At 42.3% G+C, this 25,061-nt stretch overlaps 1 long non-coding RNA gene across 1 annotated transcript; it reads right to left on the bottom strand.

The window, feature by feature from the left end:
• Window positions 1–14,078: 14,078 nt before the first annotated feature.
• LOC138758967 (uncharacterized) lies at window positions 14,079–24,809 on the bottom strand. Its single transcript, XR_011354550.1, has 2 exons — window positions 24,656–24,809; window positions 14,079–15,219 (listed from the first exon to the last, which is right to left on the bottom strand). It is a non-coding gene; the product is annotated as an uncharacterized lncRNA (long non-coding RNA).
• Window positions 24,810–25,061: the final 252 nt, after the last annotated feature.

Genomic DNA, 25,061 nt, shown 5'->3' with positions numbered 1-25,061 from the left:
GGAGCAGGTAAACTATTTTTCTCCAGGATAAAGTTATATGTTTAGGGTGCTTTTCAAAAAGAAATCTATCTTGAATTTTAACTGGCATGGAATGTAATGGAAATAAAATAGGAATAGTGTGGGATTAATGTAAATGAGTATTTGATGGGTCAATAGTAACTTGGTGTGCCGAAGGACCTGTTTCCCTGCTGGACTAGAAATTCGCTGACTGCATTTTGTTTCATGTGGTGTTCAGTTTCCAAACATCTTTACTCATTCAGGGTACTTGACAGTCACCTGATTGCACTGAACGTGAACACTTGGTGATCCAGATCGCTTCCGCCCCAGTGCCCAGCTCCTTCTGTGTTACTCTGGATAGAAGCAGAGAAGGGCGCATATGGGCCGATACAGGCAAGATGCACTGCAGCTAAACGTTTGAAATAAAACCAGATTTCAATTAAGTTTCAGTTTGTAGTGTTCCAGTGGCAAATTAGCAACACCTACTATAATTACAGATGATTAACAACAACACACAATCATTTAACACATCAACTTGGAGTCTTATTTTTAAACTAAACACTATTTATTTCCTTTGGTTTCTGCTCTTCGCTGTAACCGACAGAAAATATTCAGGTTCCTGCAGGTGTCAGGGAATTTGGGGATTCTGCCCCGATAAAAAACTTTTTTTCTTGCATTGTTGTTTGCGGTTTGTGAAATACTATCCCCATCTTCCAAAGCGCTAGATATCTCGGTGAATAATTTATTCGTGTCTGCTGGCAATCTCTGCTGGCCCCCGAAGTCTCCAGCCGTCACAGACGTCCTGTCTAGTTTAATGAAGCTTTATTACTGGCAGTTAATCAGAAGTGTGGAGCTTGAGTTTAACATCATGTTGAAAATTGTTCCAGCAATCCCCTCAACCTTCTCCCGGCCTGCCAGTATTAACCTATAACATGAGTCTAGAGCTGTGCAATTATAAAAAGAAATTATTTGCTCTTTTGTATTTATTTTCTATCCATAACAAGAATATATATTACAAAATAAACACACGTGCATCTGCAAATTTGGAGCCACTATTTCTTAGACCTAGCACACTAAAGGCATCATGAAGAAAGCACATCAATACTTTACTTCCTCAGGAGTTTGCGGATGTTTAGTATGACACCAGAAATCCTGACAAATTTCTACAGAGGTGTGGTGGAAAATATGGTGACTGGCTGAATCATAGTCTGGTGTGGGGGCACCAATACCCTTGAGTGTGAATGCCTGCTTAAGGTAGTGGACACAACCCAAAGCATCATGGGTAAAACCCTCCCCACCACCAAGAACATCTACGGGGAACGTTGCCGAAAGAGAGCAGCAGCAACCACTCAGTGCATGCTCTGTTCTCGCTGTTACAATCCGGAACGAGGCATAGGCACTACAAAACCCGCACCACCAGGTTCAGGAACAGCTGCTACCCCTCGACCATCAGATTCCTCAATGACAAACTCAATCAGAACTTATTTAGGACCCTTACTTTTGTACGATTGATTTTTTCTCACTCTCTGCATTGCACAGTTTGTTTACATTTCTTTATTTGTTTACAGTTTTTTTTTGCTCTACCAATAAGTGGTAATTCTGTCTCGCCTGCAGGAAAAGAATATCAGGGTTGTACGTGATTTTATGACTCTGACAATAAACCTGAAGTTTGAAATCTGAATCTAAAATTGCAATGTCAAAAGATTGCTCCCATGGTGCTTTTATTTTGAGTGTTAGGCAGCTGGGTACAGAGGCAATATCCAGGGCAAGAAATTCATTACCTCACTAAAAACAATGTGTAAAGCTGGTGTTACACAGAAGCTTGTGCCCAAGTACCCCAGCATGTCATGGAATAGGTGTTATTTTCCAACTGACTGCCAGGAATATCAGGAGACCCTGCACCTCATGAAAGTTACTAGTGGCAATTGACGTCACCCTTCATCCACCTGAGGGGGGGGGGTCTGAGTCATTATGAGGGAGCACATTCACTGACCATCACCTCAACATCTTCTTGGAGGTGATGAACACCCATGGTGGCGGCAGAGAAAACCTTGGATGCAGGAAGGAAGCAGCAGTGGGTGGGGGTTTTCAGAGACCTCCCTCGTGTCCCTGGACTGGCCTGACTGTCTTAAGAGGGTTCATTATATTATGGGTGGTCATGGCTCCTGCAGGTGATGAACACTACTGCCCTTGACCTTCAGTCTAACACTCCGAAACCATCCTCACACCTTTCAGCTGGATACCTTTTCCAACTGTGTTGGGCAGACCATTGGACCACATTGTTCCACCTCTCCTGCTGGTCAAGGTGGCAGACAGCACCTCGGAGCACCATGGGATCAGTCTTTAAAGGATAACTGTGGACTGTTGTCTTGGTCACCTCAGAACCAGTGGCCAGACCTGGAGAGGAGGCACCAATTCAGAATCAGAATTTATTGTCATGAACATGTCACAAAATTTGTTGTTTTGCTGCAGCCTTTCAGGTGCAGATATTACTATAAAATGCATTTTTTAAAAATAAATAATTTAGTTCAAACAGAAGGGAAAATGAGGTAGTGTCTACAGTTTATAGTCCATTCAGAAATCTGATGATAAAGGGGAAGAAACCATTGGGTGTTCACATGGGTTGACGCAGCATCTGTGCGGATCATCACATCTTGGACACAAAAGGGTGACGCAAGAAGCTCTTTGAGCACAAGTGTCTTTCAGTGTTGATTTTACACAAAGAAGAAGCCCTGAAACATTAACAAAGCATGCTCAAATGATTGAATTTAGATAGGTACATATTGTCTGGATCTGATAAGCAGTGGCGTCACTAGGGATAGTGTGGTAACTCATGGTGTCACCCCCCACCCCCAGCCCAGCCCGTGCCATGGTCCTCCTTCTCTAGCAGACCATACAGAATCCTTAGTAATGTTTATCGTACCAATGGTACTCATCAATTGTAATTCCCATAAATCACTGAATGTAATGGCAAAAGTAGTGAGATAAACAAATAGCAAAATCTAAATTTAAATTACAATATTATACGCACAAACCTAAATGTATTTACACCTACATAATTGCTTTGATATTGATTTCTGCACTCCATTTGGCATGATAGAATATCTCTACTGAATAAAAAAGACAAATTAGCAATATTTGAAAAAAGTATCATTGTAAAAATAATATGTAGAAGATTGAGGGGGAATTTTTTGGAGGTGTTCAAGATTTTAAAAGGGACAGAGAGAAAGTCAATGTGGATAGGCTTTTTCAATTAAGAGTGGGGGATATTCAAACCAGAGGCCATGGTTTGAGATTGCAGGGGGAAAATTATAAGGGGAACATGAGGGGAAATTTCTTCACGCAAAGGGTGGTTGGGATGTGGAATAAGCTTGAAGCAAGGACGTTATTTACATTTAAGAAAAGACTGGATAATTACATGGAGGGGAGAGGATTGGAGGGGGATGGACCAGGTAGTGGTCAGTGGGACTAGGAGGGTGGGGATTTGTTCCGGCATGGACTAGTAGGGCCGAACTGGCCTGTTCTGTGCTGTATATGGTGATATGGTTATGGTTATATGTGATAATAGTTGTAAACTGCTTAAATGTAATATTCTTAGATTAAATGAATACTAACAACATAATGGTTTCGTAAAAATTGAATTACAACATTATTACTTCGAACATTATTAGTAAACAACAGCCCGTGCAGACGAAACCACGTGATTCGAAGCACCATTGTCATTTGGTAATAAGATTCAAAAGGTAAATTAGCATAGAGTTTCAGCCTCGTAGGTATATTGATACATGTAAGATGGGCTCACGAAAAGTGTTTTTGTTGTTAACTACAGGGATATTTTTATAAAAAATAATGCATTTCTGCTGAAACACTGCACAAAAATTTTCAAGACAAATCATTTGGTGTCACCCCCTTTCACAGCGTCACCCCCAGTGACGCCAGTGTGGATAAGGATGAGAGGCGAGAAACACGAGAACTGCAGATGCCGGGATCTGTGAGCAAACAAAGAGAAGCTGGAGGGACTCGACTGGTCAGGCAGCATCCATGGGGAGAAATGGTCAGGCAAAGTTTCGGAGCTGCAACTTACATCAAGAGGATAAGGGATGCCATTCAGAAGGTTGACAAGGTGAATGCTGATGCTTTCAGAGACTAGGATAGTAAGATCCAGGGGCATTGTATCAGTAGAGGAGCTGGTCCATTTAGGGCTGAGATGAAGAGAAATTTCGGCCCCTGGAAGGCTTTGAATCTTTGGAATTTTCTGCTTCAGATGACTGATGATGCCAAATCATATGATGCATTTATGGTTATAACTGATAGATTTTTAGACGCAGAGAGAAAAACAAGGCATTGTAATTTTGCAGAAAAGCGGATTTGAGATATAGAATCAGTCTTGATCTTACAGATTTCTGGACCAACCTCAAGGGATCATGTGAACTTCTCCTGCTGCCGTTTTTTAAATGTTTAGATTGTTACTTCTTGGCTCTGGTGTTTTCCAAATGGAATCAACAACAGAAGCCCTTTTGACCTCCTGGCTGTCCACATTTAACCAGCACTGTGGCTCCAGCTGCCAGATCTTCCTTTCGATACCAATATCTGGGTGGGAGGCAGCAGATGCCAAATAGCAAGTTTGTTCTAAAGCAGCTAGAACAGAAAACTATAATATTTGATTAGTGGTTAAGTGTGAATATAGTGGGAAACTTGTGTATATTCAGTGGACTTTGTTCTTCAATACATAACTGTAAACAGTGATTGCGAATATTAGGACTTAATCGCAGCACTCGAAATGATCATTGCTTGCCAAATTTCACCTTATGGTTTCCCGGTTGTACCAGTTCAATAGTTAAACCTCATAAAAATTATGTCAATATCAATTGAAACTTTGCTTCCTCTGAGAACACTCAAGACTTGAGACACAAGAAAATGCCAGATGCTGGAATCTGCAGCACAGAATAAACGACTAGAAGAAGAATCTGTGGAGGCAGAGATAAGGCTGCGGTTTCAAGTCAAAATCGATGCAAGGTCTCGACCTTGGTTTAGACACCTCTTTGCCTCTTCTCTCCAGTGGGAAGAGACTGTGTTCAGGGTAATGGGGAACATTTATGATGTTGGTTGCCTTCTTGAGCTGATGCTTTACACATTTAAAATCAAAGATTATTTTATTGTCATGTAATGAAAGATAAAATGTGATATTACTGTACATGAAATTTACTTCAGTCTACCATAAGGCAGACAAAGATTTGCCATCAGCAATAACTTCCTCACAGCCACATCCCTTCAGGGTGACCGAGTGTCCGTGGCTTCGCCTCCAGTGCTCCCATAGCCTCCGCAGCCGCACAGCCTTCAGTCTGGATCATCAGCCTCCGAGCTCCAGATGCACACCTCTGGCATGATCAGGAAGACTCCAGCACTCTCTCACATTACAGCTCCAATAACTGGCACCTCTTCAGCTAGTCTACAGCTAGTTTCCAGCAGTCCGCGGCCTGGTGTGATTCCCTTGACTGCAGTTGCCCACAGCCTACTTGCCAACAGCCTCATCGCCAACAGCCCTCCTCCTGCTTGCGTTCAGCCTCAGAGTCCCTCACTAGTCTACCGCCAAGCTCACCATCCAGTGGCCATCTCCTCTGCTTTTCCTTCTCAAATGGTGGGGTGGGGGTGGGGGCGTGGTCTCCCTGTTTTCTGATGCCCTACAGTAGGTCTCATTTTAGAGCATGTTTTGGGTGTAAACCACCTTAATATTATTCAATTTGAATTCTGGCCAATTTTGTATCACCCCAGTTAGGCATTAGTGCAGCAGTGTTTTCACATATCAAAAGTAGGATCAGTACAACTTTTAAACACTAACTTTTTATTTAGAATGTTGGGGGGGGGTGTGGAGGTGGGAGTGAAAGGGGGAGGAGAGGCATTGCTCATCAGGGGAAATATCACAGCTGTGCTCAGGCAGGTCAGACCTGAGGGCTCGTCTACTGAGGCTATATGGGTAGAGCTGAGGAACGGGAAAAGTATGACCACACTCATGGTTGTATTATAGACCGCCCAATAGCCAAAAAGAATTGGAGGAGCAAATCTGTAGAGAGATAGCAGACAGCTACAGGAAACATAAGGTTTTAAAAGTAGAGGATTTTAATTTTCCACAAATTGACTGGGACTCCTATACTGTAACAGGGCTGGATAGCTCAAATGGGTTCAGGAAAGAAAGTTTCTAAATAAATATATAGCGGTACCAACAAGAGAGGGTGCAATACTGGATCTCCTGTTAGGGAACGAGATAGAACAGGTGACAGAATTATATGTAGGGGAACATTTTGCGTCCAGTGATCATAATGCCTTTAGTTTCAAGTCAGTTATGGAGAAGGATAGATCTGGGCATTTGGTTGAGATTCTAAATTGGAGAAAGGGTAATTTTGAGAAAGGAGGTAGAATGCATGGATTGGAATAAATTGTTTTCAGGGTATTCATGGTGAAGTAGTGAGCTGGATTTGACAATGGCTGGATGGGAGAAGCCAGAGAGTAGTGGTGCATGATGCTTCTCAGACTGGAGGCCTCTGTTAGTGTGTCTCAAGGGATTGGTGCTGGGGCCATTGTTGTTTGTCATCTATATCAACGATTTACCAATAATGTGGTAAATTGGATTAGCAACTTTGCAGATAACACTGAGATTGGAGGCAATGTGGACAGCAAAGAAGGTTTTCAAAGCTTGCAGCGGGATCTAGACCGGCTGGAAAAAAGGGCTGAAAAATGGGAGATTGAATTTAATGCAGACAAGTGTGAGATGTTGCATTTGGAAGGACAAACCAAGAAAGGACGTACAAGGTGAATGATAGGGCACTGAGATATGCAGTAGAACAGAAGGATCTGGGAATACAGATACATAATTCCCTGAAAGTGGCATCACAGGTGGATAGGGTTGTAAAGAGAGCTTTTGGCATATTGGCCTTCATAAATCAAATTATTGATAGGAGTTAGGATGTTATGGTAAGGTGGTATAAGACATTGATGAGGCCAAATTTGGAGTATTGTGTGCAGTTTTGGTCACCTAACTACAGGAAAGATACCAATAAGATAGAAAGAGTCCAGAGAAGATTTACTTGGATGTTGCCCACAGGAACTAAGTTACAGGGAAACGTTAAACAGGTTAGGACTTTAATCCCTAGAGAATAGAAGAATGAGAGCGAATTTGTTCAAGGTATTTAAATTTATGTGGGATAGGCAGAGTAAATGTAAATAAATTTTTTGTATTGAGTGCAGGTGAGATGCAAACCAGAGGACATGGGCTAAGGGTGAAAGGGGAAAAGTTTAGGGGGAACATGAGGGGGGACTTCTTCACACAGAGAGTGGTGGGTGTGTGGAATGAGCTACCAGCTGAGGTGATGAATGCAGACTCAATTTTAACTTTTAAGAAGAATTTGGACAGGTACATTGGTGCAGACAGAGGGACTAGTCAAATAAAAGGTTCATCACAGACTTGAAGGGCCGAAGGGACCTGTTTCTGTGCTGTAGTGTTTATGGTTCTATTTGTTTTTGCCTCTCTTGCTGTGAGACAATTGTGAATCAAATTAGCTTAGAACATTTGATGCAGTGTCTACACTTGAGTCAGTTGAGGGTTTCTACAAAAAAGCCAAGCAATTGTATAATTATAGTGTAGGGAAAGTTCCACATCTTTGCAGTCACTTTGTTTTTGCAAGGGATTCTGATGGTAACAGTTAAATTATATATTTGTCTGGAAAATAGATCCAAAACAAACAAAAATGAGGATCAAACATGTAGTGAAACTGGAACCCTGGGATGCTTCAGAAGTGGAGTTGGAACTTCCAGTTATGAGAACTAAAATATTGAGTAACTTTACTCCAGTTGAGTAGCCTTTTCATTACTAAGAGCAAGGCAATGGCAAATTGACAAATGGACTTGTTGAATAAGGTAGCAGAATTCTCTATTTATCGTTAATGCAATGGATCCTTTCTCTTTGTTACTTGCTCTTTCATTCATGAGACGTATGATGAAAGTTTATTGTCATACACATAAGTACAATATGCAAATACATGGGAATTCTTTTTGTTTGCTGCAGCTAGATGTATGGGTGTGTTGTATCTCTTAGCCGCTGCACAATAGTCTAATTAAAGGTGATAAGAGGGTAAAATTGTTAACCTTAAAGGAGGGGAAGTCACTGTCCTTGCCTCACCTTGCTCCTAGCCCCGGCACCCCCCCCCCCACCCGCTCCTAGACCCAGCCCTCCCATCACATCCCATCTAACTCCCAACATGACAGCGGGGGTGTAGTTCACCGGGGCTGCCAGAGTTCACCGGACTTCGTGGCTGCCCCAGCAGCTCACGGCAACGTCTCAATACAGGAGCAATGGCCATCTTCGTTACCCATAATCCCCCATGCACCTGGAACCACTCTTCCAGAGCCAAGGAAACACAGAGTGGTTTCAGCTGCATGGGGGAATTATGCATAACGAAGCCGACCATTGCTCCCGCATTGAGCTGCCATAAGTAAGTTTTGTTTTAACAAAATGTATAAGTAAGTTTTAACAGGAGAGGGAGAGGTGCAATTTCAGAGCTTTCTATGTTCCCTCGATATGACATTGATAATCATTGAATATGTAGTGATCTGAGAAAGTTAGCATCATTTTGTTAAGAATAATTAAGACTATTTCAAATTACCAAAATGGAGGACATTCAGGGTCAGTGTCAGAAATGCTCTTGGGTGTGGGCGGTACCGCAATCACACACATCCCCCTCACCGTGCGTGCGCCAGCCGACACTATTTAGGGCCCCATTAAAGTAAGTGCTGCAGACCCCGGACCACCTTAATCTGTCACTGCTGCTTTCCCAACGGGAATAGCTGGAAGATGCTGTGTGTGAGGTGGTGGGGGTCCTCAAGGATTTTGTGAGCCCTGCTTAGACAACGATCCCATCTCTTGCTTTGAGACAATTGTGAATCAAATTAGCTCAGAACATTTGATGCAATGTCTACACTTGAGTCAGTTGAGGGTTTCTACAAAAAAGCCAAGCAATTGTATAATTATAGTGCAGGGAAGGTTCCACATCTTTGGGAGTGGGGAGAGAGACCCTACTAAGGACATTGGGAAAAGCAGCAGTTATTGGGCAGGAATAAATTCAGAAAATGGTGGAGAAGCTCAGCAGGTCAGGCAGCATTTGTTCAGAGAGAGAGACCTTGTGTTAATGAGTTGATCAGCAATAATGCTTCTACCCATCGGCCAACTGGATGGACTTCTTGGCAGTTTTACCAGAATACTGTTAGGCTTGTGCATATAAAACATTGTTGCCAAGTTCTTGATCACTCACTGCTTTTCTCTCCCTCACCCACACTTAACCAGAGTTAAAATTAAGGATAAAGGTTGGTGTTTTTATTTACAGTTAAAAAAATTAACAGCTAATTAATCACAGCTGTGTAATTATAGTGTGTAAAGCAAAACAAAATAATGGGATTTTAAAAGGGTTTTTGAGAAAAAATTCTTTTAAATGCATCCAATGAAATCAAAAGGCATGCAGTAGAGTGGCTGGTAGAACAGTTGCCTCTCCTCAAGGGTTCAATCCTGCCCTGTCTGAGTGGAGTTTGCATGTCTCCTTGTGTCCATGTGATTTTTCTCCTACATCCCAAAAATTTGGTAGATTAACTGGCCTCTGGTGTCCATGTGAGAGGGAGGATTTGACAAGAATGAGAGGAGAATAACAGAAATGAGATTAGTGACTGATTAGTCCAAACAAAGGGCTTATTTCGGCATTCTAAGATTAAAACCTTTCTCATCCAGCATTTGCCTTACCTGGTTCACCCAAGGCCGCAATAAACTGCTGAGAGTTGTGAACAGGCCATCACACAAACCCCCCACCCCCCCCCCCCCCCACCACCACTGACTCTGTCCTCCTATCTCCTGTTGTCTTGGGACAGCTGCCAATATACTAAAGGACCCACCCACCTTGATTACACTCTGTTCTCCCCCCTTTCAATTAGGAGAAGATGCATGAGCTTGGAAACATATCTCCAGATTCAAGGCAGTTTCTTTCCTGCTGTAATCAGACTCTTGAATGGACCTCTTCCTTGCACTTTTTCAATCATATTTTCCACTTCACCTATACTTTGTCTTTGTAATGCTATATCTTGCACTCTTTCACTTACTGTGACATTACATCCTGCACTTTTCTTTTAGTAATACAGTTCTACTATATTTAATTATGAATTGACTTGCCTGGATAGCATGCAAAACTGTTTCTGTTAACAATTCAATTCTTATATAAGAATTAGAAGTAGGTTTCTTCAAGCCTACAGGCCCGCAAGGATCCTGTACCTTATTTTCTTTCCTGTCCAAACTTGACATCCCTTGATCTACCTGGTGTTCAAATTTCTGTTCCTTATACTCAAGCACTGAACATTCGCAGTCCCCTGAGATAGAGAACTCTAGATTTACACTCCTTCAGATAAAGAAATATTTCCTTATTTCAGTCATAATGGCTGGCTCCTAATCTCAAGATCAATCTGTTCCAGGACTTAATGTGATTGAAGGAGATTTTTAACTTCCCACACATTGACTGGGACATGGTTTGGAGTTTACTAAATGTGTACAGGATAGTTTTCTACATCAATATATAGAGGTACCAACTAGAGAAGGGGCAGTATTGGATCTCCTATTTGGAAAGGAGGCGGAGGTGCGTTGGGGTGTACTTTAGGTCCAGTGATCACAACACTATGAAGAAAGATAGGTCTGGACCTAGGGTTGAGATTTTTGGTTTGGAGAAAGCTAATTTTGAGGAGATGAGAATAAATTTGGAAGGTGTGAACTGGGATAAATTGTTTTATGGGAAGGATGTAGAAGGAAAATGTAATGCATTCAAAGGTGAAATTTTAAGGGTACAGAGATGGTGTGTTCCTGTTAGCATGAAGGGAAAGGTTGAAAGTTTTGGGGAGCCTTGGTTTTCAAAGGTTTTTGGAAATATGGTTCAGATAAAGAGAGAGTTGTACAAAAAGGGTAGACAGCATGAAGTAAATGAGGTGTTAGAGTAATATAAAGAATGTAAAAAGAAACTTAAGAAGGAAATTAGAAAGGCTAAGAGGAGATATGATGTTGCTTTGTTAAGTAAGGTGAAAATAAATCCAAAGGGTTTTTACAGAGAATTTAGGAGCAAAGGTATAGTGAGGGATAACATTGATCCCGAAGAGGATGAGAGTGGACGGCTATGCGTGGAGCCAAAAGAGATGGGGGTGATTTTGAACAGTTTTTTTTTCATTATTTACTAAGGAGAAGGATATTGATCTGTGTAAAGTAAGGGAAGTCATGGAAATTATGATGATTAAAGAAGAGGAAGTACTGGTGCTTTTAAGAAAACTAAAGGTGGATAGGTCTCCAGGTCTTGACAAGATGTTCCCTAAGACCTTAAAGGAGGTTAGTATAGAAATAGTAGGGGCTTTGACGGAGATATTTAAGGTGTCATTAGTAATGGGATTGGTGCCAGAGGATTGGAGGGTAGCCCATGTAGTTTTATTGTTTAAAAAAGGCGCTAAGAGTAAATCCAGTAATTATAGGCCTGTAAGTTTGACGTCAGCAGTAGGTAAGTTAATGGAGAGTATTCTTAGAGATGGCATATGTAAATATTTGGATAGGCAGGGTTTGATTAGGAACAGTCAACATGGTTTTGTGAGGGAAAGATCATGTTTGACAAACTTTATTGAATTTTTTGAGGAGGTTATTTGGAAATTTGATGAGGGTAAGGCAGTAGATGTTATATGTATGGAATTTAGTAAGGTCTTTGATAAGGTTCCTCAGGGAAGGTTAGTTAGGAAGGTTCGATCATTAGGTATAACATTGAAGTAGTAAAATAGTTTCAACAATGATTGAATGGGAAATGCCAGAGTCAGATTGGAAGCCATTGACTAGTGGTGTGCCTCAGGGTTCAGTATTGGGTCCATTATTATTTATCATATATATTAATGATCCGGATGATGGGGTGATAAATTGGATTAATAAGTGTGCGGATGATACTAAAGAAGGCGGAGCTGTGGACGGTGAAGAAGGGTTTCAAAGCTTGCAGAGGGATTTAGCCCGGATAGAGCATTTATAAATCAGAGCTGGGATATTATGTTAAAATTGCACAAGGCGTTGGTGAGGCCAAAGTATAGGACAGCTATCAACAAATTGGAGAGAGTGCAGAGAAGATTTACTAGAATGTTGCCAGGATTACGGGGTCTGTTATAGAGAAAGGTTAAATAAGTTAGGTCTTCATTCTTTGGAGTGTAGAAGGTTGAGAGGGAATTTGATTGAGGTATTTAAAATTATTAGGGGGAAAGATAGAGTTGACCTGGAGAGGCTTTTTCCTTTAAGAAAGGGGGGAGATACAAACAGGAGGACATGAGTTGAGAGTGAGGGGGCAAAGGTTTAGAGGAAACATGAGGGGGGACTTTTTTTATTGAGAGAGTGGTGGGTATTCGTGGATTCACCTCCAGTGCTCGCACAGCCACCACAGGCACACAGACCAGTCCAAACCATCGGCAACCCGAGCTCCAGATCCAAGGATACATCCAAACATACTGAAATACTGAGAGGCAGCATGATTGGCGAAGTGGCCAGTGCAATGCCTTTACAGCACCAGCGATCAGGACTGGGGTTTGAATCAGTAAGGAGTTTCTACATTCTCCCCGTGTCTGTGTGGGTTTTCCCCAGGGGCTCCAGTTTCCCTCAAAATATATCGGGGGGGGGGGTTTGTTTAATCGGGGGTAAATTGGACGCCACAGACTCGTGGGCTGAAATGGCCCGTTACTGTGCTGTATGTCTAAATTTAAAATATAGAGACAAACAATATGCAGTACAGGTACATATAAATAAAAATAAATAAATATTGTTAAATAAATGGTGACCTTGGAGGGTTTGGGTGAGCAGCTCATCATTCATTCAATAATCTCAATGGCCATGGGAGGAAGCTGTTTCTCAGCCTGGTGATTTTCCCTCTGATCCTCCTGTATTTCTTTCCCATCTCCATCACAGCTGCTGCCTGATCTGCTGTGTAATTCTGTTACTCTTTGGAGTTTGTAATACTGAGACTTTTATCTCCATTTGTTACCACTTGGTCCCTTTAGAAAATGGAACAAATGATGTTTTTGTATCCCTATGCTGCCAGTCACTGGGTGCTAATTAACAACAGGAAAAATACTGACTTGGAGCTTTTGAAATTCTGCTGGCAGAAATTTGTTTTTTAATTCTTTCACAGGCTGCAAACTTTGCAGTCGAGGCTACATAAATAATCCATCCCTAATTTCCCTGCTTCTGGTTTCAGAGGACATTATGTGTCAACCACTTTTGCTGCGGGACTGGAGTCACATGTAGGGTCAGCACATCTAGGACAACAGCCTTCCTCTAGAGAAGGGCATTGGTATGGACATTAGTAACGAAACTAGGCTTTCCAAGTTCCAGACTTAATTCCAGATCATGTCAATGGATAAATGGTACTGGTCTTTGGTAAGTGGCACTCCTATAACTGCACAGAAGAATGTTCATTCAGAGTAATTCCATCATTTCTCTTTCTCATCTCTGTATTTCCAACATCTTTTCAGATTATTTTCTCACATATGTACTCAATAATTCCCCTTTCACTACTTTTGCCGTTTGCCTGCAAGGAGTAAAATTGTTAACCTTAAAGGGGGGGGGGTCACTGTCCTTGCCTCACCTTGCTCCTAGCCCTGGTACCCAAACCCCCTTGCTCCTAGACCCATCCCATCCCATCCTATCCCATCTAACGCCCGACACGGGAGGTGGGAGGAAACTGAAGCACCTGGAGGAAACCCACACGGTCACATGGTAAGCATGCAAATTTCACACAAAGAGCTCCTGGGTCAAGATCAAATCTGGGTTGTCAGACTGGTAACTGCCAACTGCTGCCCATAACCATGCCTGATTCAGACACTCTATTTCACAGTTAGTAATCCGTCAAGTATGGATATTGAGAGTTGAGACTTTAAAACATAAATAAAATGCAATCGATGCCATGAGAGTTTAGCAGACGGGATTGTGACTCTGTTTGTGAGGTGTTGATAGAGCTGCAGGATGGAGCTTCATGCTTATCATTCAGCAATCTAAGTAAAATCTATTGGAGCATTTATTTGCAAACAAAAACATCCCTCCACTGACAAATCATTCTGAGCAGTGTTAGATTTACAAGTGGTTGCAATATAATTGACAGGAGTTCACAATGCAGTTATTGAATGCATAAATCAATTAATTAGTTCCTGGTCATGCCACCAGTATTCTCAATATAACGTCCAACTGTACAAAAAATATTTCTGCACAAGTAGCTTGAAAAACTGTGACCAAAACTGCCTAATCAGATTCAAAATGAAGGTGGAAATGCTGGTGGGAACTTGTTCAGGTACACTGAGTTTCTGAACTGAGCACATTGTTTATTTTTATTAATGATTAATGTGAATGCAATGGATATTTGCCACGAATATAACGTCGTGATCTGCAGTGGAAACTATTTTCCAACATCTGCCAGGTTTTCAGCCAATCATTTGATGCACCTTTCCCCAAGCTGCGTGGCTGAGCACACACAGAGAAGTCGTTGGTTCTCCAGGCACCCAGGTTATTTCAAAAAAATGTTCGCGTTCCATAAATGGTTGGGGTTTTGTAACACTAACATCTGGTATTGCATAAAAACAAAAATAACTTTGGAAACAAGAAAATCAAAAGCAGGCTGGGGATTTGTAAGAACTAACAGTCAGTAGTCAGGAAATGTTGTCAAGGTTAAGACCAGCTTTCATTTTGAAAATAAGTAGAATGCTAACTTGCGATGATACCAATCTATAGAGCTAGCATGCACACAATGCATGATACCATGTGTTGCGCCAAGGAGTGGCAATTTGCAATTGAACAATACCAGCTTAGTGTGTCAAGAAGTTAGACGATATAGACGAGGCTAAGCAATTCTACTCAGATCATCCCAATCTCACAGGAGGAGACTAAGAAGACATTTGTTCAGGTGTAATTCCTCCTGTACAGACTGAGGTCCAAAAGGGTAGGTGCATTCATGAAGAAGGCTCACCAGTGGCTCTTCTTTGAGGAGATTTGGTTTATAACCAAAGACTCTTGTACATTTCTATGGAGAACGTTCTGACTGCATCACTTTCTGGTATGGAGGTGCCAATGCACAAGAGCAGGAAAAGATTACAGAGAGCTGTGAACTCTGCCATCATGGGCATCCGTCTTCACTTCCTTAAAGACATCTATAAGAGAAAGAAAGCAGCATCTATCATCAAGGACCTCCCAGGCCATGCCCTTTTCTCAATGCAGCCATCAGGAAGGAGGTACAGGAGCCTGAAGACGAACATCTAACAGTACAAAAACAGTTTCTTCCCCTCCACCATCAGATTTCTGAATGGACAACGAACCACAGATACAACCTCACTTATTTCTCTTCTTTTGAACTAATTTATTTATTTTGAAATAGTGTATTTATGGAAATGTAATTTATAGCAATTCTTGCACCTGAAATGCACAATCCTGCTGCCGCAAATCAACGAATTTTGTGACACATGTTCACGTCAATGAACTTGATTCTGATTCTGATTAGCATGGAAAAGAACATACTGTGAAAGACCCGCTCTTGACAACTTGTTAGAAGTTTTAGATAAGTCTTGGCCTTAGTTACAAAGATAGCAGAGAAATGGGTACAGATATGAAAAGTTTATCATTCGCACTTGACCGCAGGTCTGGGAAAAACACCGCAGGTGGAAATGAAGGAAATGCTACCATAAATAGCAGCATGGTAGGGACTCAGCAAATGAGTCTGGCTTTTGTAGTGAAGTAACCAGTGCTTGCATGGGGCATTGAAATTGAATCTTTGGCAAAGAAACACATGAACAGATGGAACATATTAATTGATCTTGGATAATAGATCAAAGTAGCTTCTCCCCAGAATTATGTAGAAATTATGTTGGATTGTGAATGACAAGGATCATGGAGGCAAAGTGAAAAGTGGAAGAGTATTACGGTGGAAAATGCATTTACTCAGCGAGTTCTGAGGTTACTAGTGCCTGACAGGCAGAGGGAATTGTTTTTTTAAAATGAACATGCCAATATGGTGCAATTTAATAAAAAGTTGTACTAGCTTTTTGCCTGTAACTGATATTCAAAACATGAATCAGTGGCTGTAAACGACAGTGGATGGTTGCAAGAACAATCTGTATGATTACTTGTGAACTTTGATGTTGAGCACAGGGGCAGTGCACAGCTGGTGTACTGAATCTGCCACTGGTGAAAGCATTGCTGAAGTGGTTTCAGGTACTTGGGGAATCATGACTTATTTGTTCCACTGCTTGTCCACCTTAGAGTATACCTGTCAATCCTCTTGCAGCCTAACTTGTACAAAGGTGGTGTTACACTTCAAGAGATACTTGCAATCCTTGAGAAATTTGGCCGTGACTCAAAAAGCAAATACCAGAATTCGTTAATGATGAAAAATTACGGTATTAAAAATAACAGAGATAAGTATGTAATTTTGGCTTGTTTATTCCCTGAAGTCAGCAAAAAAATTTTTTACATCAGTTGCTGTGTTCTTAATTAGCATTGTAACTTACATTTATGTAAAATAATGTTATCAACATCTTTGAGGTAAACAAGACAATCTACAGATGCTGGAATCTAGTGCAGTTCACAAATGTGCTGGGGAAACTCAGTGTTTCAGGCCTGAGCCCATTGTCAGGAAAGTCCTTGGATGGATGCATGACCTGCTGAGTTTCTACAGCACTTTTGTGTACTGTATTATCAACATCTTTAACATTGCACATCAGAATTAGAAAAGCAATATTTTTAGAGGGTGCGGAAGGAAAAGGTTTTGTCTTTGTGGGGCAGGTGGAGAGTGAGAAGTATCCAAGTGAGTGAAGGGAGAAGATGTGAAAAAGTAGAGAAATAAGAGTTGGGCAGAGGAAGAATGATGCTAGAGAGGGGGGAGCAGGGGAAAAGTGGAGGAATTGAGAAATCCCACATCAGCCTTTAAATACCATGCTCCTGTCACCGCACCCATTTCTTTACACATCCTCAGTAGCACATTCCACATTTCCTTTGTCTGTTGCATCCTTGGACTCCTTTCCATCTTCTTCCCTTTTCCTCTTCCATTGAAATACCCATCATCTGCTTTCTTGCCATTCTTTTACTTAAAACTCACAATAAAACCTCTCTGCTGTTTACATGAGATTAATTCCTGATGTTGAGATCAATTTCAAACAGCTACTATATTTGTTATCAATTGCCTCAGATTAAAACATTCCAATAATTAGCCAAATATTTAAACAGCAAATATAATTGCACGCTTTATCCTGAAAAATATTGAAATTCTGACACTGGAGCAGTGTTCTATCATCTAACAGGCTTCAGCCTTATAAATGGGGAGGTGTTAGAGGATGGAATGAAGAATCGCTCAGCACAGGATCTCCCGTCTGAAAAGGGCTCATTATTTTAGGCAGATGATCCATTTGACTTTCTGATCATGATGGCCCACTCATATTGCTGATGGTGTGATATTTAGATATTTATCGATGGCAATGCTGTTGAATCATGAGGGGAGGTGGTTAGATTTCCAGTTCCTCGTGTCATTTGTGTGGGAATGTTACTTGTCATTTACCAGACACAGCTGTAAGTTCAAGGACCTACTGATGAATTTTGTACAGAACTGAATGCTATGTAATTATCTGAGATCGTTTCTATTTCTGATGTTACCTTGAAAGTAAGATCATTGAAAATCCAGCGGACAATGGTTGAGCCTAGAGCACTGCCCTAAGTAAATTGTGTATTGGTGTTGTGGAGTTGAGTTTGATGATCTCCAACAACTGCAAAGTTTGAGCTAGGAGTAGATGGAAGGAGTTGGATCTTTGTTTTAACTTTGGCTTCAGCATACTGATCCATGATGTCAGGAAGATGTCATTGCTATAATTTTACTGGGATGACTTAACTGGAAACAAAAAGAAATGTGGATAGAGAAGGTTTAGAATGTTCTAGGCCAAACAGAGGCAATTGGACTACGTTGCTTCACATGGACAAGTTTGGAAAAAGTGCTGCAGATATCCATAAAACAAGCATTTAGAAATGTATAGCCTCAGGGACAGTCAGCATGGCTTGAGAGAGGAAGGTCATGCCTCACGAGCCTAATTACTTTTTTGAGGGATTAAAAAAAGAAATTGATGAGGTAGATGCAGTGTAAATGGATTTTAGTAAGGCATTTGACGAGGTCAATTCATTCAGAAAGTCATTCAACTTTGACTGTGTGGATTCAGAAATGGCTTGTCTGCAGAAAGTAGAAGATAGTAGGGGATGTAACATGTCAGTATCTAGTGGAGCCACGTTTGGAGTACTGTGTGCAGTTCTAATCACTAGTTTACAGGAAGAGGACAGAGACTTTGAAGAGGATACAAAAGGTTCACCAGGATAGAGCCTGGATTGGACTGGATTAGCTACAAAGAGAGGTTTGTCAACCTTTAGTTGTTTTCTTTGGAGTGTCATTGGCTGAGGTGACCTATGAGAAGTTTGTGATTAAGAAGACATAGATAAGATAAAATCTTTTTTTCCTGGGGTATCAATGTCAAATGAATGTATAGAGGGCATATAGTTTACGGGACGTTTCACTGACATCACGGGGGGAGGGGGTAGTGGGGGAGTGCGGACTGCACCAGATGACACCATGAAAGGGGGTGACACCAAAATGACTCTCTATAAAACTTTTGCTGCAGTGTTTCAGCAACTTTTTCCCCCTTCTTTAGTTCTTCTACATTCTCTGGGCTCAGCAACTTCTCGTTCAGCTTCCACGTTCTTCTGCCCACCTTCTGGTCCTCCTGCAGGTGGCAGGAAGCATGAAGGAGGCAGTGGTCAGAGAAGAACCCGGCATAATGTCAATGGTTCTGACTGTGACAGCCTTCACCATGAAGACAAAGTCTATCTAGGACCTTCCTTGACACCACTTATGGTCATGAAACCCTCTGTTCTCATTGGTTGTCTGTTAGATTCACAGCTGATTGTCCCAGAGTGGTTGCCCTGATTTATTTGTGGGGTGGCTTAACCAGGTGTTGGCATCTGCCTATAGAAATCGTTCTTTGGATCTTAACATTTTTAAAATTGTAGAGAATCAGTACTACAAACTCAGCTGAAGTTCAGATGCCTTCTGTCATTTAAGAGAAGGTTGGTTGTGTACATGGATGTGAGGGGTTGGAGGGTTATGGGCGGAGAGCAGGAGGGGGAAGCTAGTGGAGTTGTTCAAGTGAACCGGCGTGGACTTGAAGGGCCAACATGGCCTGTTTCCACGCCGTAAACAGTTATATGGTTATATGGTTAAAACTCGGCAGGTCAAGGTAGCAATGATAAAGATACATAACCAATGTTTTACTCCTCTCTTCTCTCAAAATACTTAATTGTCAGTGTGTAAACTTTGTAATCAGTAATTTCAACATGTTTCTATTTGATTCGCCTTCCTGTATTACCCATTTTCTACTCCCAATGACAGATCAGCCTGCGGTCCTACTAAATGGCGAAGCAGGCGCTACTGGCCGGATGGCCAACCCCTGCTCCTGTGTCAACTAGCTGCAGCCAAGGGAGAAATGACGAACCCTAGTTTCCCACTTTGATTTAAAAATGCTTGGTAGAAGCCTGTGGGGCAGTGGTGAATCACACATCGGCTGTGCCTTGGTCTTTGAGAAGATGGCAGCACTGCTTTGCATTGTAACGCAACAGTATACCAGGATCCATTGTGAGACCTGCTCTGCACGTACCAGTGATAATTTCCCATATTAACCTGAAACTTTGCTAAAATAGCAAAAAAAAACAAACATATCTGCTTCATCAACTATTTTGAATTCTCTTTGCATTTAGCTAAAGTGGATGAAGCGGGGCTGGATGTTTCATTGAGAGTGGGGGGAGATCACGGCATTTGATGGCACAGTCCTTCAACTTAAAATGTGAACTGTTTTCTTCCTCCATGGATGCTGCCTATCTGCTGAGTGTTCCAACATTTTCTGTTTTACTTTAATAACCTTCCTCGCTCAAACCATCAACAGGTATCTGTAATTATGTACTCCCACCCGAAATAAGTTTCAGTGTAATTTTGTGGTGGAGTAGAAAGATTATTTTTAATGTCGCAGTACATTATGGGATGTGCAGCCCCACTTGGGTTACACGCCTGCCCACATTTTTTTATTCCTTGATGAAGGTCTCAAACCTGAAACATTGGTTGTGTATCTTTATACTTGTGATATAAAGTACACCGTTTGACCTGCTGAGTTTCTCCAGCTTCAACCATAGTGTTTGCAGACTTGTGTTTTACTCCAATCAAGGGATCAGGGTTCCAGTTTGCTGAAAGGTGAATTTTTAGCCCTCCACTGGAGTGTCCTCAGCGCCAAAAAGCCTCAGCATTCCAAGCACAATGAGAATGTGAATGGAAGAGGTAAAATAATGTGTGGATTTTATTATTTAATTAACCAAATCAAATTGAAGAAATAAAGTAATCTTCTGTGTCCACTGAAGTCATTAGAAGGAGACTCATATTACCTAATGAACTTAAATATTCAGGAGTGATATTAAAACTCTCAAGTTCCAGTTACCAGGATCTTGGACTCTTATTTATATTCTGAGATATTCATTCTCCTCTCCTGGTAGGCTTCAAGGAGTAACTTTGCTGAATTATAGTTATAAATTATTTTTGTATCAAAGGTGAACAGGAATGATCCTTAAGGCTTTTGGGTTGCTAATTACCTGTGAAATTTATTAACTCCTTTACAATTTATTTTGTTTTACCAATGAAGATTGTTAACATGGAAGCTTTGTAAATGCACAAAACATTTAGTCAGGGACACTTCAGATTTACTTTTCAAGAATGTGTTTTCCAGTTTGGATCTAATAAATACGCTTGGGCCACTCCCCACTAGTCATATTCCATTGGGAAGTCCACACTTGTCATCAGTGATCAGTAGCGGATTAACTACCATCTGGGCCCTAGGTTGAGATTTAGTAAGGACCCCTGACCTTGCCCCACCACAGGCTCAACTACTTCCATCATCCCTCGCTCCTGCCTCAGCCCAGGCTGCCCTCACCACTCCTCACTCCCTGCCTCGGCTCAGGCTGCCCCCACTAACCATCGCTCTCCAGCCACTTACTACTGGCCTCACATTCAGCAGTACTGGCCACTGGTCAGACACCGCTGGCCACACACTCCTCCCATTGTTCATTTACAACCACAGGTGACAGGCTGGACACTGGTATCTTGGAGACCCCTCCTCTCACGTGCTGCAAATCTTCATTCTGCCACTGCCAGCTCCCAAAAACCACCATGTTCATTTCCCTGGCAACAGCGCAATGCTGACTCTGGCCCACAGACACCGGCTTCACCCGCGCAGTAAGTGTGAAATGATAAACTGAGACCAGATTACCCTTTACTTCATATAGATGCTACATGGCCTGCTCCAGCACATTTGTGTATTACACTACAATCACAGTGTCTGCAGTCATGGACATGGTAAACAAAAGTACTGAAATATCTTGGGTTGCTCGGGCCCCCTTACCCTCTGGGCCCCTAGGCTTCTGCCTACTCAGCCTAATGGTTAATCCACCACTGTTAGTGATAAGTTTTTCGCATGTAGGTACATCACCACAAGGCTGCAACTGGCTGTATCAGATGTGATTTTGGTTTTATTGTTCATCCCCAAAGGAAGAGTATAATTTGGTTTGAATCAGTTTTAACATAGAACATTACAGCACAGTACAGGCCTTTCAGCCCACGATGTTGTGCCAACCTATATATTCCTACCAAAAATAGACTAAAGCATTCCTACCTCTTAACCCTGTATTTTTCTTTCATCCATGCGCTGGTCTCTTTCTTTGGCTTGGCTTCGCGGACGAAGAGTTATGGAGGGGGTAAATGTCCACGTCAGCTGCAGGCTCGTTTGTGGCTGACAAGTCCGATGCGGGACAGGCAGGCACGGTTGCAGCGGTTGCAGGGGAAAATTGGTGGGTTGGGGTTGGGTGTTGGGTTTTTCCTCCTTTGTCTTTTGTCAGTGAGGTGGGCTCTGCGGTCTTCTTCAAAGGAGGTTGCTGCCCGCCGAACTGTGAGGCGCCAAGATGTACGGTTTGAGGCGATATCAGCCCACTGGCTGTGGTCAATGTGGCAGGCACCAAGAGATTTCTTTAGGCAGTCCTTGTACCTCTTCTTTGGTGCACCTCTGTCACGGTGCCCAGTGGTGAGCTCGCCATATAACACGATCTTGGGAAGGCGATGGTCCTCCATTCTGGAGACGTGACCCACCCAGCGCAGCTGGATCTTCAGCAGCGTGGACTCGATGCTAAGAGTCTCTTAAATACCTCTAATATTCCAGCCTCCACCACTACCCCCAGCAAGGCATTCCAGACCCCAACAACTCTCTGTGTGAAAAACTTACCCCTGACGTTTCCCCTAAACTTTTCTCCCTTCATTTTGTACAGATATCCTCAGGCGTTTGCTAATTCCGTTTGGCGGGGGTGGGGGGGGGGGGGGGTGGAAACCACTAGCTATGCCTCTCAGAATCTTGTAGACATCTATCAAGTCTTCTCTTCTCCAAAGAGAAAAGTCCTAGGTCTGCTAACCTTTTGAATATAAACCATATATTTCATTAAAACCATAATCTGCCTTCCTGAGCCATTTCGTTTTCTCTAACTTTACCCAAAGAAGGTGAAGGATAAAATTAAACGAATCGTATAAATTCACTACTACGCCTGGAGGCTGCATTGAGAATCCGAGGACTCTGTAACATTTGACATTATCAGCTATTTTGTCACCTTTCACGCTTTCTATAGTTTCATAAAAGTGCGGTTCCTAAACAATGTTTCAATAAATGTGCGCGCAGGATGGAAATCCTAAACATTGTTTAAGGCCAATTAAGAGAACAGCCAGGTTTGCGGGGCTCTTGGTACAGCCTCAGTTCCAACTCAAAGACCTCAATCGCGATGTAAAAAGGAGGTGTTACCGCGGAATCAATGCTGCTAATTGTTTATGAGTTCCAGGAAGGCGTGCAAAACATATCTTAGCTTTACTAGATTGAATGAGAACAGACAAACATATTTTTAAAGGTATTCAGGGGGGGGGGGACCTCTCCCCCCACCCCCCTCCACCTCCCCCCAGGACCGCTGAATATGTTGAGGTCTTGTAACTTTTTTTGAGATTGAATATTTAGATATTTCTTGAGGATTTTTTTTTACTGGCAATGTTTGAAAGAAGTTGAGGAACTTTCCCCTGTTTCTAGTGTATTCACACCACCCACCCCCCACCCCCCACCCCCCTCTCTCCGCTCTAAACTTTGCCGAAGGGAGACTCTTGTGTGAATCGCCGCCGTAAAACGTGCTGGACATAATCGCAATCATCCCTTAATTCCCCCTCCCCACACTGACACCTATCCCGCCAATACCCCCCTCCCCGTTAGTTAACCTGCTTCTCCCACTCGCCTCTTTCCATTTACTCCGCCCTCACAATAATCCCCTGCTCCTTTTAATCACCAACCCCTGCCCATAACCTCCTTTTCCAATTAATCCCGTCTCCCTCCAATTCACCCACGAAGACCCCTCTCTCCACCAATTTATTTTCCCACTCATCCCTTATTAACCCTCTCTCCCCCGCGAATCCTCCCTGCTTCAACTAATTTCCCATCTCCACTCACATCGCCATTGAGCCCCCTCCCTAGAACCTCTTCCTTCTCCGACCAATATCACTCCCATTCACCTACCACTGGTCCCTTTAGTTCCCCATTAATCGCTCACCAGCCCGTTTCCCGCGACAGACTCCGTCCCCTTTTCGCACCCTCACCACCATCCGCACGGTTGTTGCGTGTGTTTCACCCCCCCCCCCCCCCCCACAAATCAGTCAATAAAGTGTTACAAAATAAATGTAAACGATCGGAAACGGATGCGCCTTGTCTGTCGTCGCGACCCTTTGCAAACGTGAAGTTTGAAATGATCAGCTTTTCTCCGTGGCAATGCGTAAGATCTGATCAATATTGTTTCGATATCCCTGCGAGTTCCCTGACCCCTTTCTGAAAACATTGTATTTTCCGCATCTTTCCTCGAGCGACTCTTGAGATCCTCTAAAACGATGCAGTGATTGTTTTAATGACATCCTTGTTTAATCGTTTCCATTTGTTTAATTAAAAACCCATTAAAAATTGGGAGATTAAAAATAATACTTCGTCCGAGCCCCCTGCAATCTGAGAAAGCAATATCCAAATTGCTTCCAACTGAATATTTTGTTTCGTTCTGTCGGAGATAGTATTCAGAAACAAGTGATCTCACTAATTAGCAAAACTACCCCAAAATAACCTGAATAATTGAATAATAACAATGTTATTATTTCGTGCACCACCCCCCCCCCCCCACTGTATCCAAACAGATACTGGTTAAAACTATAAGTAAATGTATTTTTTTTAAAAAGACAATAAATAAATAAGATGGGTGGGTAATAAATATTCGTAGTTAACGCCGTGCAATAGTGCAGTCATTTTGTGGTGGGGGAGTAGTTCATGATCAGGGGAGCAGTTCATCACAAACTGTTCTTGAACCTCCAACTGCAGGGTTTTTTTTTGTCCCGACATTGACAAACGACACTATTCAAATGTAGGTAATACTTAGTGATGGGTATCACTTTTAAATAAAGAGTTGTACCTGTTCAGCACTGAAAGACAATGCGACCTGGGCTAGTCCCATTGAAGGCCCGAAACGTCGGTAATATAGCTTTACCTCCTATCGACGCTGCGAGACCAGCTGAGTTTCTCCAGCATTTCTGTGTTTTTATTACCATGTACCTCTAAACCTTTCCTGTTTATGTACCTGCCTAAATGTTGTTTAAATGATCCTCGTGAATCATTTCTGAAACCTTTCCAGCTCTGCGCACGATACAAGTGCGGTCTCGCCAACGTTTCTGAATGACAGGGACTGTCCTGCACCCTGCCCAATGAAGGCATGCGCGCCAAACGCCTTTCTCACTCTCAGGGAACTGTGTACCCCGAATTCTTTGCTCTACAACACTTTCCAGAGACCTGCCATCTATTATCTAACTCCTGCCTTGGTT

This window comes from Narcine bancroftii, chromosome 3 (assembly GCF_036971445.1).
Source record: "Narcine bancroftii isolate sNarBan1 chromosome 3, sNarBan1.hap1, whole genome shotgun sequence".
NCBI lineage: Eukaryota > Metazoa > Chordata > Chondrichthyes > Torpediniformes > Narcinidae > Narcine > Narcine bancroftii.
Note: the sequence above shows the minus strand (reverse complement) of the source record. Positions and strands in the feature narration are given on the sequence as shown.